Source organism: Marmota marmota, unplaced genomic scaffold (genome assembly GCF_001458135.2).
Source record: "Marmota marmota marmota unplaced genomic scaffold, marMar, whole genome shotgun sequence".
NCBI classification, from domain to species: domain Eukaryota; kingdom Metazoa; phylum Chordata; class Mammalia; order Rodentia; family Sciuridae; genus Marmota; species Marmota marmota.
In genome coordinates, this window is record NW_026000082.1 from 34,943,105 (window position 1) to 34,954,789 (window position 11,685).

Genomic DNA, 11,685 nt, shown 5'->3' on the forward strand with positions numbered 1-11,685 from the left:
GCCTCGGCCCACAGCAGGACCCCAGCGAGTCCCTGCGCCCCCTGCGCCGCTCCCCCCCCTGCAGTTCTACACCAGGAGCCATCAGCAGATGCGCTCTCAAGGGCGCTTTCTCTTTTGCAAGCAAACCGTTTATTAGGAGCCCACTGTGTGCCAGGCACTGTGCCAAGAGCCGAGATTCAGGTGGTGGCCCAATTTATAATTCCCGGGCCAGGCTTTGCACATCCCTGAGGACTGACTGGAAGGCATTCTGGAGGCAGGCATCTTTGGGAGTCGGGGACACATCCAAAGTTCAAATGCCCAAAGGGCCCACCTTCTGGTCTCCCTCACCCAGCTGTCCTGGGCCCAGACCAGAGGTTCCTAGGTATAGCCCAGCCCGTAATGCAGGGGTCATGCCTGAGGGCCTCCGTGGCTTTGTTTGTTTTTGTTTGTTTTTTTCAGGAATTCTGGATATATTCGTGTTCTATTGCTACGGAACAAATTACCACAAAGTTAAAAAACACACCTATTTCTCATGGATCCCAGGTCAGGAACCCAGAAACAGTAGAGCTAAATCCTTTGCTTGGAGTCTCACAGGGTTCCAATCCAGGTGCAACCCAGTGCAGTGTCCATCATTCTGGAGTTACTCTAAAACCTAGAGGAGGGCTGGGGATGTGGCTCAAGCGGTAGCGCGCTCACCTGGCATGCGTGGGGCCCGGGTTTGATCTTCAGCACCATATACAAACAAAGATGTTGTGTCCGCAGAGAACTAAAAAATAAATATTAAAATTCTCTCTCTCTCTCTCTCTCTCTCTCTCTCTCTCTCTCTCTCTCTCAGAAAAGAAAAAAAAATATTTTAAAAAATAAATAAAACCTGAGGAAAAATAAGAGAAGAGAGAGCTGGTGGGGGGCTGGGGCTGGGGCTCAGCAGTAGTGCACTTGCCTGGCATGTGTAAGGCATTGGGTTTGATTCTCAGCACTGCATATAAATAAATAAAATAAAGGTCTATCAACAGCTAAAAAAAAAAGAGAGAGAGAGAGAGAGAGCTGGGGACTAAGAAAGGAAGGCAGAATACACATGGGGACAGGTAGGAAGCCAACAGTGACCTCAAGGATTACTAATTGGTACCTATGCCAAAGGCTGCCCTGCCACGTCCTTGGTGCCAAAGGCTCTGGATTTGATGAGTCCCACCTTGAAGTGTAAGTTTGTCTAAGTTTCCTCTCCTTCCACTCTTTGGCTGTTAAACAAAGTCACAAAACTAACTTGTTGTATTACAGCAGTTTCCCATTGTCCCACCTCAACTGGGTCCTCTTACAACCCTAAAGCTTTTCTTGTTCCTTGTCATTTTACAGAAGCCAAAGAGATCCTACTTGATTTTTAGTTTCCCTCCTATCTCAAATGTCTGTTTTTATCCGTTCTTTCCTCTCAACTTAAGGATGTGGGTCTGGTGGTATAATTCAGTGGTAGACTCCTTGTCTAGAATGCACAAGGCACTGCACTGAGTTTAATCCCCAGAACAAAAAAAAAAAAGAAAAGAAAAAGAGTAAAGAAAAAAAAAATAGCTGCCACTTTTTTTGTCATTTCTGAACTTTTTACAATATGGTCTCTGTCTACATCACTCCTCAAAAATTTCTACCTTGAATGTTACCAGTGACCCATTTGTTATAATTAAAAACTACTACTTCTCATCAATACCCACAGTTCCCAGCCACTGTCACCAATAGGTGTGGCCATGTGACAGAATTCTGGAGGTGGTAGGTTCTACTCCCAGCCTGGCCCATAAAACTTCCGTGTGCTGATTCTTGCCTTCCTTCCCTTCTGCTAGTAGAATGGGAAAGACTCCAAGAACCTAGAAGAGGGTGGAACCACAAGATGAAAAGAACCTGGGTTCTGCATAATTGTGGAGAGCAGAGCTCTCCCTACATGACTATTGAACTCTGAGGTAAGCAAAAAATAGACTTTTGTTGTATAAGCCACTGAATTTGGGAAGCTGTTTGCTATAACAATTAGCTAACCCCCGTTTTTGTGGTACTAGGATTGAACCCAGGGGTGCTTTACCACAGCTATACCACTAGCCCTTATTAGTTTTTTTTTTTTTAATTTTGAGACAGAGTCTTACCAAGTTGCCCACGTTGATGTCAAACTTGTGATTCTCCTGCCACAGACTCCTGAGTTGCTGGGATTACCCTACCCAGCTAGCTGACCCTTATGAGTACAAAATTTGGTACCAGGAATGAAATGCTGGTATAATAAAAGCAAAAATAGATAGCACAGCATTAATGATCCAATGGGATACATGGAAACAAATCTAATAGGCTGGATGGCTGGAGAGTTCTGTGATGCTATAACAAAATATTTGTTGAAAGAGAGAGCTGTGTAGTCTTTCCCTAGTGCTCCCAACAGGCAAAACCAAACACAGATCAGTTGGTAAAGGAGAAATGTAGTTTGCAGAGTCCCAGCTCCAGGCTTTCAAAACCAAGTATAGACAGGCTGGTTTGGAGCAGACAGACAATAATTTATTTATTTATTTTTTAGAATTTTTTTTTAATATTTATTTTTCAGTTTTTCGGCGGACACAATATCTTTGTTTTGTATGTGGTGCTGAGGATCGAACCCGGGCCGCACGCATGCCAGGCTAGCGTGCTACCACTTGAGCCACATCCCCAGCCCGACAGACAATAATTTAATATCAGACACAGTCCGCCTCTGTGGCTACTCAGTATCCATATGCACTTGTCTCTAGTTTTAAACTTCCATACAACAAGACAACTCTATTTTTCTACTTAACAAGCTGCAATTATATTTTGTACAAATATGTTCTCAACCACTCCCCAAAACAAAGAGATGCAAATCCTAATAATCACTGTATCTATATCTGGGCTGTGTAAATAATTCCTCAAAACCAGTCACGTTTCTTCCTGAAAATTATGTTATCTAAAAACTAAGTTGTATCAGAATTTGAAGAAAATTTGTATAAAATAATAGGAAGAAAAAGAAGAAAAAGTATATAGATAATTTATTTATATATGTAATTATAAATTATAATTACACTTATAATTATTATTATAGTATTTATAAGTTGTAATCATATATACCACATAACAAATGGAAGAAAATATGCATTGCTTTAACAGTTCTTATTTCTGAAATTGGTCACAAGGCCATGGTTGATATTTATAGCTTTGTTTTTCTAATCTTCTTTTTATATTTCCTTTGCCTTCTGCTGGGATCTCAGCTGTTTTAGAGTTCTGTACCTAGCAGGGGGATCCAAATCTTCTTTTCTGAAGGATCTGGATCTTCAATGGGAGTTCACCACTGTCCTTCAGGGCCACCCCTGAGTGGAGCTGTGATGTGTCAGCCATCTACTTTCATGTGGTGCCAACATATGGTGCAGAGCCATCTGTAAACCAGGCTGTAGTCATAAGGAACTCCCCAGGAAGAGGCAGTACAGTGGGAGGTGGGGTCAAAGGAAAATTACCTGTTCATTCAACTAACTCATGCCTCCCTCTTCCAGATGTGCCTGAGGCTTATTTCCTATATACCATTTTCAACTGAAGAGAGATGACTGCTGTGGACGCCCAACCTCACTCATGGCTTAGTGGACGAGATATATCAACTAACTCCTGATTGGACACTCAGGTCTTATGGCTACTTGATATCCTGTGATTAGGCCTTCAGCCTGTACCAGAGCCCAGAAGCACGAAGAGAATGGTAATTTGGAGAAAATGGTGTGGATTTACTTCAAGGTCCTAGAAGTCTGTGTTGTGATTCACCTATTGGTGACTCCATGTAACATCCCTGTTTGACAAAGCCTGAATGTCATTGAATCTCCTGATTTGTAAGGTCCAAGTGGAGAGCTGCTTGTACTATAGCTGGGCTTTTAGCATGTTGGACCACCAGACACTACTCTGAAGTCATAGCCCTATGAATTTTTATGGTGTTTGTTTTCCAACTCTTTATTTCTCATGTTTTACTAAAGTGTCTTTAAGTCATTGCTAATTCCAGTTTGTCATACCCAAGCAGCAAAATGTCCTCAATGGAGTGATATTATGTACAAGACCAAAATGATCAAGATCTCTGTGGACTAGAGGCTGGGAGTGTAGCTCAGTGTTAGAGCACTTGTCTAGCATGTACAAGGATTGACTAGTCTGTGTTATTGGGTTTGACCCCCAGTGTGTTCTCTCTCTCTCTCTCTCTCTCTCTCTCTCTCTCTTACTTTATGACAGGGAACAGAAGACTTTATTTAGTCTTGATACACTGTGAAGGTGTACTTCAGGCCCTGCTAGGTAAAAGCAAACTTCTTGTGTTTCTTACAAATTATACAGAGGAAAACATCAATTGCCAGGTCAATAGCTGAATCCAGATGCCAGGAGAACTACTGCACCTGAAACAGCAGCCGTAATTGGAGGCATTATCTGATTAAATTTATGATAATTCATAGTCATTCTCCATAATCCAGTTGCCTTGTCTACAGACCATCCATGCAGGGAACCTAGAGATGTTTTATCACTGAGCTACAATTCCAATATTTTTTATTTTGAGACAGGGTCTCACTAATTTGCTAAAGCTGACTAAAATTGCACTCCTCTTGCTCAGCCTCTTGAGCAGTGGGGATAACACGCGTGCACCACTGTACCTGGCTATTTCATTTCTGATCTGACACTACTATCTGCAACTTCCCTAATGTATGAGTCAGCTTCTCAGTTTTGGAGACCAGAAGTCCAAGGTCAAGGTGCCAGCAGGTTTGGTTTCTGAAGAGGTATCTGTCTGGCTTGCACACTTCTCACTGTGTCCTCACATGGCCTTGTCTTCTATACACACACTCCAGATGTTTCTTCCTCTTCTTATAAAAGTATCAGGCCTATTGAATTAGGGTCCCATGCTTATTATCTCATTTAACCTTGACTATCCCCTTTAAGGCCTATTGAAGGTGCTTCATATGTTGGAGCTTCAACATATGAATTTTGGGTAGGGGGCACAATTCAACCCATAACACATTAGTATGCAGTTTACTTCTGGTTTGCTGTCCTCATAGAGAGGGGAATCCACTTGGCCCTTCCTATCATAATGGTCCTTACTCAACAGATCAGTCAACCACATTAGTTGCTAAATTCAGTCATGCATTGCTTAATGTTGGGGACACATTCTGAGAAATTTATCTTTGAGTGATTTTGCCATTGTGTGAACATCATAGGGTACCTGCACTCATACAAACAAATGGATTAGCCTACTACATATCTAGGTTATTAACTTATCACTTCTAGGCCACAAACCTGTATAGCATGTTACTGTACTGAAGGCTGTAGGTAAGTGTTAAGTACTTGTGTGTCTAAACATAGAAAAATTCTGCATAAAAGATAAAAAGTGGTACACTTATACAGGGTACTTATCATCAGTGGAGTATGGAGGCCTGGAAGTTGTGGGTTGTGGGTGAGTCACTGACTGAGTGATCGCCTGGCAGTCTACACTAAATTTATTAAAAACATTTTCTTTATTCAATAGTAAATTAATCTTAGCTTTTTAAAACTTTACATACTTTTAATTTTTCTTTAACTTTTTTGACTCTTTAGCAATAACACTTCATTTAAAACAAATACATAGCCAGGTGCGGTGGCACATACCTGTAATCCCAATGGTTTGGGAGGCAAAAGGATCACAAGGTCAAAGCCAGCCTCAGCAACTTATGAGGTCCTAAGCAATTTAGCAAAATCCTGTCTCTAAATAAAATAAAAGGAGTTGGGGATGTGGCTCAGAGAGCTTGCCTTGCACAGGTGAGGCTCTGGGTTCAATCCTCAGTACCACATAAAAATAAATAAAGTTTAAAAAAAAGCGGGGTGGTGGGGATGTGGCTCAGTGGCTAAGTGCCCCTCACTTCAATTCCCAGAACCAAACAAATATACATATGAGGCAGTTGTACAAAAAGTTTTCTTTATGTCCTTATTCTATAAGTTTTTTCAATTTTTCATTTCTTTACTTTTTAAATTTTTCCATTAAAAAGCAGGACACTAACATATTCATTAGCCTAGGTCTATTCAGGGTGAGAATAATTAATATTCCTGCCTTCAATCTCCACCTCTTGTCCCACTGGAAGGTATTCAGGGGCAATAACTTGCATGGAATTGTCATCTACTATGATTCTGGAATATCTCCAGAAGGACCTAAGGCTCTTCTTGAAGAGGTATTGCTCTTCATAAATATGTCCAGATGGTTGCTTCTTTCCTTGATCATAAATTTGATATAAACAGATAATACCATGAACATTTCTCATCCCCTGGCCATGACCCCATATTGGAGATGGAACCCAGGGACACTCTTCCATTGAGTGACATCCCCAGCCCTTTTTATTTTGAGACAAGATCTCACTAAGTTGCTGAGGCTGGCTTTGAACCTTTGATCTTCTTGCCTCGCCTCCCAAATCACTAGGATTACAGGTAAGCACCACCGTGCCCAGTCATGTTTTTAAACTTTTTAAGGAGCTTGATGAAGTCTGCAAAAGCTTCCACAAGGGAGATGGGAGTATAGATCAGTGGCAGACCATTTGCCTAGCCCACTCCAGGTCTTGAGTTTAACGCCTAGCAAGAAAGAAAGATAAGGAAGGAAGGAAGGAAGGAAGGATTAAAATACCTCAACTAAGTCCTTCACTGTGAATACTCTTGATAGGGGTCTTCTTAAGTAGTTATTTTGTTGTTGGGTATTTGTTTTTTGCAGTGACTGGGAATCAAACCCAGGGTCTCACACATGCTAGGCAAGTGTTCTTCCATTGAGCTACATCTCCAGCCCAGGTTCTTGGTCTTTATCATCTCCTACAGTTTTCTTTTCCCTTAACTCTTCATCAGCTATGCTAAGTGTGCAGTTGCAAAAATGCCTCCTTAATCAATTCCTCAAGAACCACCTCTACACTGGCACAGTGGTGCGCGCCAGTAATCCCAGCAGCTCTGGAGGCTGAGGCAGGAGGATTACGACTTCATAAGTCAGCTTCACTAATTTAGCCAGGACCTAAGCAACTTAACAAGACCCTGTCTCTAATATATAATATGTATATATATATGGCTGGAGATGTTGCTCAGCTAAGCACCCCTGGGTTCAATCTCTGGTACAAAAAAAAAAAAAAAAAACTCTAGGAGATCCTCAATGTCATCTTCATTTTCATTCACACCTAGGTTAAAGTTGTTTGTCATCAGAGCTGGAGTTGTGGCTCAGTGGTAGAGCCACTTGCCTAGCATGTTTGAGGCACTGGGTTCAATTCTCATATAAATAAATAAATAAATAAAGATCCATTGACAACTAATATATATATATACACACACACACACACAGAGAGAGAGAGAAAGAGAGAGAGAGTGTGTGTGTTATTTGTCATCTCAACCACAGCCTTGTTGATTTTTACAGCCTCCCCATTCTTGGAAAATCCTTTGAGATCACAGATGAGTCTCTTGAGTGTCTTCTTCCAGATGCCAGTCCTTGGTAACATCACCCCCAAAATAAGAAACTTTCTTGATTCAGTCATAGATGTTGTAATCCTTCCAGAATTGCATCAGTATCTGCTCAATGTCTTCTTCAGTTGCAGCAGTAGCCTGGGCAAAGATCCTCTTTGGGTTATAGGCCTTAAAAGTTGCTATAACACCTTGACCCATTTGGTGAATCAAAGAGGTATTGTTTGGGCTGGGGCTGTAGCTCAGTGGTAGACCACTCGCCTGGCATGTGTGAGGCACTGGGTTTGATCCTTAGCACCACATAAAAAACTAAAGAAATAAAGGCATGCTGTCCATCTACAATTAAAAAAAGCATACACACACACACACACACACAAAGAAGGGCTAGGGATGTAGCCCAGTGGTTAAGCCCAGTTTCAAGGATTTCAAGGACAGGATAGTAGTCTTGTTTGAGGGAAATGTTTCAGTCATTGCAACATTGAAACTGTTTGGCAAGTGAGAGCCCCAGGGCTTTCAAGCCTATCAATAAACACAAACTGCCAGTGTACTACAGGAGCAACAAGAAGTCATGGAAGACCCAGCTCCTCTTTCAAGACTGGCACTGAGCTCCCGCTCCAGCCCCCTTCTTAGTTTTTATTTTGAGACAGGGTCTTGCTAAATTGCTGAGAATGGCTTTGAACTTAAAATCCTCCTACCTCAGCCTCCTGAGTCGCTGGGATTAGAGACATGCGACCCCACACCCAGCTTGCACTGTACTTTATACAATTGGAAATGCAGTAGCTTTGTTTACACCAACATCACTACAAGCACATACAGTAATGCTATGTGCTGCAACACTATAATGGCTATGAAGTCAGTGAAAACTTCCAACTATGTTAGTGTGTAAGTTACTTCCTTATGAGTCAAATTTTGTATTTGCCCCCTTGGAGAATGCTGAGATTTGACCCTACTTATATATAGGTCTAGTGGCAACAAAGGATGACCCAGGTAGATCTTAAGGAGATATTTGCAAGGCATATTTTCTGCCCCAGAAAAGGAGATTACAGTTTTCAAGCAAGGGTAGGCTGGTCTACTTAGACACAAGCAGACAAGATGCTTCCTCCAGCAAGGGAAGCACAGACATAAATGGAATTGTCCAAGTCAAATCAGACATTCCCATTCCAAGTTTCAGGATCCATTCCTTCTCATTCACAGGAAAAACTTCAGCTATGAATTTAACTGATGTAATTCTTCAATATGCAAAATTTTGTGTTTTTTTCATAGTAAATAAGTGTCAGTTATAAGCAATAAAAAGATTCTTTTATGTCTAGCATGTGTTATCATTGGGATATCCAGTTGGGGTCCAGGTCCTCGGTATCCCAAACAAAGAATTGAGTAAGACACACAGAAGTAAAAGGCAAAGAACAAATTTATTGAAGGTGAAGCTCTCCACAAGGTAGAGCAGAGTAGGCCAAGCAAGAGAGAGGCTCAAGGCCTTGATGCCAGCATACAGTGTCTTACATGCTGAGCTGTGAGGTGTTCTCTTCCCCATGTGGACCTGATTGAAGCCTCACCCCATTTGCTCCCAATGGCTCCCGTATGATACCTGATTAGAGTACTGTCCAATTTTCCCTCATTAGTTACTTTAAAATACCAAACCCATGGTCAGAGTTATCACAGGCGATGCGTCCTTACTGTCAGGATTGTCTTGGTAATGGAACTTACTGTAACAGGGGCATGATGACTCATCTCCCTGTTTTGTCTTTCAGTGGCATTTCCTTTTCTTAAACCTTGCTTCTGCCATCTTGGTGGTCCCTGAACTCCTACCTAACATTTCCCCCTGAGAGACATGATCCCCAAATTCTTTTTGGGAGGTTGAGGGGCTGGAGATCTCATCTTCTTATAGCTGCTTCAGGCTGACAATGGACTATTGTCCTTGCCTATTTGGGATTCACAGAACTTTTGCCCTGTCTGGTAAAGATCAAAAAGCGGAGTGTTGGGGTCAATTTGTGGGATCAGTTTGTAGCCTTGCCATAGTACCAGTTGGAGTTTGATAGCCTAGATTTTTTTATGATTTTCTACCAGGTAAACATGGGAAGTTAAGGATTCAGCATCAGGGGAGTACAGAGGTCCATAGAGGCAGCTGGTGGGCAACTGAGTGAGGTGGACATAAAGCAGAGATCATGGGTAGGACAACAACAAACAAGACAGCAAAGCATTGTTTCCTTGCAAACAATTAGCACAAAAGCAATTAGTATTATCGGTCAGTTTCTGAAAAACATGAAGACAGCAACTCATTAAAGCTTAAGGCAAATCCAATGTGGTATTGGTTTGTGAATGGAAGCCATTTGAGGCTTTAGAAACATCAGCAGAGTTGTTAGAAGTGTGTACACAACATTTTGTTTTTATAATGTCACAGGTATCCCCTTGAGCTGTAGTTAAGATATCTAATGCTATCTTATTTTTGTAAACTAGCTTTCTCGGTATTACTTCTGGGTTAATAGAGGAATTCCTTAAACTGTGTCATTTAGGGCTCTCTTGGTAGTTAGTTAGGGCTTTTATGTGCTATATTGCATCTTTTAGACCAATCAGAGGGATAAATATCTGGGCTACATAATCATAACAGCAAAACACAGAAACATAGATCAAGTCTGCCTATGTAGGAGGTTAAAAAGGTTCATAGGTCTCAAATTGACTCAAAAACAACAACAAAATAAAAATCTGTGACTCTGACAGTCTTTTGTGATAGTTATCAAGCACTCCTATCTAATAACCTTTTCCTTTACAGCCTCCAGCTGTATTTACTTTTGGTAGGGCTGATTCAAGGGTGCATCTTAAGTTACATTAAAAGAACCATTGAGCCAGTGTGGTGGCTCATGCCTATAACTCAAGTGGCTCAAGAGGCTGAGACAGGAGGATCTCAAGTTTGAGGCCAGACTCAGCAACTTAACAAGGCTCTCAGCAACTTAGTGGGTCCCTGTCTCAAAATAAAGACAAAACAAAAACAAAACAAAACCCTCACTGCTTTTTTTGAGGGGCGGGGTACCAGAGATTGAGCCTAGGGACACTTTACCATGAGCCACATCCACAGCCCTATTTTGTATTTTATTTAGAGACAAGGTCTCAATGAATTGCTAAGCAGCCTCCCTATTGCTGAGGCTGGCTTTGAACTCCCGATCCTTCTGCCTCAGTCTCCCAAGCTGCTGGGATTACAGGTGTGCACTACTACTCCCAGCCCTGGCCTTTTTTGTCTTTTATTTTGAGACAGACTCTTACTAAGTTGCTTAGGGCCTCACTAAGTTGCTGAGGCTGGCTTTAAACTTGTGATTTTCCTGCTTTAGTCTCTTGAGTTGCTGAGATTATAGGCATATGCCTTTGCTCCTGGTGAAGATAGGTTATTTTTATCCAGTTACTAAACATCAAAATGATATTTCTAACTAATTTTGGGGGGGATTGAACCCAGGAATGCTTAACCACTGAGCCACATCCCCAGCCCTTTTATTTAGAGACAGGGTTTTTGGGCTGGGGATGTGGCTCAAGCGGTAGCGCGTTCGCCTGGCATGCGTGCGGCCCGGGTTCGATCCTCAGCACCACATACAAACAAAGATCTTGTATCTGCCGAAAACTAAAAAATAAATATTAAAAAAAAAAAATAGAGACAGGGTTTTTCTGAGTTGCTAAGCACCTGGCTATTGCTGAGGCTGGCTTTGAACTCACGATCTTTCTCTCTCAGCCTCCCAAGCTGCTGAGATTTCAGGGGTGGGCCGCTGTGCCCAGCTAAATTTGTTATTTTTATATGTCTGAAAGAAACTATTACAGGGCTGGGGTTGTGGCTCAGTGGTACAGTGCTCATCTAGCACGTGCGAGGCCCTGGGTTCCATCCTAACCACCACATGAAGATAAATAAATAAAATAAAGGTATAAAAAATTAAAATAAAGCCATATTTCTGCCTAACATTATATAAAAAAAAAAGAAAGAAAGAAAATAAACTATTGCTACAGACAACCTTAGTTTGGAGAAGACTAGCTTGGTAAAGTGGTCTCCTAAGCTTTATATTTTAAGACTTGTATTCTTGGAGGACATAAATACATCTAATACACAAAGAAGCTAGTAACAACAGTGTCACATTTACTCAGATGTACTTATATTAACCAAGTTTAACTTTCAAAGAAAAATTTAGAATCAATAGTGTAGGATAGGGCTGGGGATGTGGCTCAAGCGGTAGCGCACTCGCCTGGCATGCGTGCGACCCGGGTTCGATCCTCAGCACCACATACAAACAAAGATGTTGTATC

The 11,685-nt window shown here is 41.6% G+C and overlaps 1 long non-coding RNA gene across 1 annotated transcript in view; it reads left to right on the forward strand.

Annotated features, from left to right (window-relative positions):
- LOC125620461 overlaps positions 1 to 4,587 on the forward strand; it is a 6,055-nt gene extending 1,468 nt beyond the window's left edge. Inside the window, exons 2-3 of the long non-coding RNA XR_007352153.1 lie at positions 1,803 to 1,919; positions 3,492 to 4,587. This is a non-coding gene — a long non-coding RNA (uncharacterized LOC125620461). The remainder of the gene's footprint in view (positions 1 to 1,802; positions 1,920 to 3,491) is intronic.
- The last annotated feature ends 7,098 nt before the right edge of the window (positions 4,588 to 11,685 follow it).